The sequence below is a fragment of the Poromitra crassiceps genome (genome assembly GCF_964638095.1).
Source record: "Poromitra crassiceps genome assembly, chromosome: 8".
NCBI classification, from domain to species: domain Eukaryota; kingdom Metazoa; phylum Chordata; class Actinopteri; order Beryciformes; family Melamphaidae; genus Poromitra; species Poromitra crassiceps.
In genome coordinates this window covers 42,112,004-42,114,488 of record NC_139629.1, presented here as the reverse complement: position 1 = coordinate 42,114,488, position 2,485 = coordinate 42,112,004, and positions in this window count along the sequence as shown.

The window sequence follows — 2,485 nt, the reverse complement described above, 5'->3', positions numbered from 1 at the left end:
AGAAGAAGAAGAAAAGACAGATGAATACATTTGCCTTGCCTGGTTCGGCTGGCTTAACGGCTGGCTGGGATTCACGCTATTTTTTTTTAATGTTCTAGCTAACCCGCTGATTGGCTGTTATTTTTCATACCAGCTCCAGCCAATCACAGCACAGACATAAGGAGCGCAGGGGTTTAAAAGACGGACCTAAACTCAGTAAGGACAGTTGTTTTGACACAGAGCTCACCGACAGTCGCATCTTCTGTTCTCTGCCGTTTCAACGACCTAATATCATCAGCATCATTTCACCATGGGCGGCTGCTTGTCTCGGCGCAAGTCGAAGAAGGAGAAGCCTAGTCACCACGACGACGAACCCAGTCTCACGCTGAACCTCAGCGCCTTCCCCGCCTGGGACACAGGCCCATCCCGGTCGCAGTCTCCCGACATATATGCCACCATCCGCCGCAAACCGCAGGCATCATATCGCCATCGGATGAGGACGTTCGGCGGGGTTGTCCCTGACCCTGACATTATCCCCATGTGCACCCAGAAAGGCGACGTGGGAGGATCTTTCCTGGTTGGTGGTTTGGACTTGGACACTAATAATAACAGCAGCGGCCAGGACGGTTTGGATCATAACAGCAGCGGCCAGCCTCACCTGCCCAGGCTCCGTTGCTGTGGCACGGCCATTGAGCTATATGGCCACCACCTAGCTCTACCAGCCCCAGGCTCCGATGCCAACCCAGGCCCAAGGCTCAGAGGAGAGCCAGGGCAGCACAGCACAGCCGGAGACTTGGTGACAGAACTAAGAGCGCTTATAGACGGCATGCGCAAGTCCTAAAGAGGCTTTTTTGATCAGTCTACATCCAAGGGATTACTGCTTTATTTTTATTTTCCAGTCTACATCCATAGGGAATACTGTTTTTTTTTTGGCGCCGGAGACTTGGTGACAGAACTAAGAGCACTTAAAGACAGCATGCCCAAGTCTCAAAGAGGCTTTTTTGATCAGTCTACATCCAAGGGATTACTGCTTTATTTTTATTTTCCAGTCTACATCCATAGGGAATACTGTTTTTTTTTTGGCGCCGGAGACTTGGTGACAGAACTAAGAGCACTTAAAGACAGCATGCCCAAGTCTCAAAGAGGCTTTTTTGATCAGTCTACATCCAAGGGATTAAATACTGTTTTTTTTTTGCCACTACAGTCTAATCCTCAGGATACTGTTAGTGAAACACTTTTTAACTCCGCCATAGCCGGTCCCCAGCCCGGGTGAGAAAGGAGGAGGGAAAAGTGTTATCATAGGACTTTTTTTTTTTTCAAACTCATTTTAGTTAACAGACCACATCTGTCTGACCAAGCCGGAAGTACCGGCTTGTACCGGAGAGAGCTCTCTCTCTCTACACTGTACACACACACACACACACACACACACACACACACACACACACACACACACACACACACACACACACACACACACACACACACACACACACACACACACACACACACACACACACAGAGATGGCTCAAAAGTTATAGAAAATGTATTCACAGGATTTTTAAAAACATGATTGGGCGAGTCTACACAGTCACAATTCTTTAGTGTGCAATATACTACGGACTGATAAGAGAGAGGTCATTGGTTTGCAAAATGAGTGAATATGAATGATTGGGACATTTACTATTTATGACTATTTATCCATCCCTCCAGGACCTGCATGCAGCCAGGACACTGAAGCGGTCTCGCAAAATCATGGCTGACCCCTCCCACCCTGGCCACAAACTCTTTAAGACACTCCCCAACGGCAAGAGACTGACGTCTGCCAAGACCAGAGCCACCCGCCACAAGACCAGCTTCTTCCCAACCGCCATCAGCCTCACCAACAAGGCCCGGAAACCCCTTCTGCCAAGGACCTCACCAACACCCCCCCCCCCCCCACACACACACACACACACACACACAAACGCACTACCTCCTCCTAAACTCAACTGAACCCCCCCCCCCCCATAAAACTGGAACTCATATCTAATTTAATGCCTGTCTAACTGGGACTGTAAATTCATGTACATTCCCTGCACATTTAATGCCTATTTAACTTAGCCTGTACATTTCATGTACATTCAATGTAAACTCTTATTTAACTCTGACTGTAAATTCATGTAAATCCACTGCCTATTTAACGTCTATTTAACTCAGTCTGTAAATCTCATGTAAATCCAACGTAAATTCATATTTATCATCCACAGAACACTTCACCACTCATGTACATATTGTATATATTTACTCGATTTGATTGCACTTGCAACTTGTGATTGTCTTTAGACTAGAGGCGGTGGGGGAAAGTCTGGGAAGACTAGAGGCAGTGCGGGGGCCCCCAAATCAAATTCTGCTTCTGGCTCCATAAAGGCTTGGCCCGGCCCTCATAAAAGCAGCACATTTAAACAACAGAGGCACCAATAAGAAAAAAGGTATTTATTGTATATCATCTATGTACACCTTGGA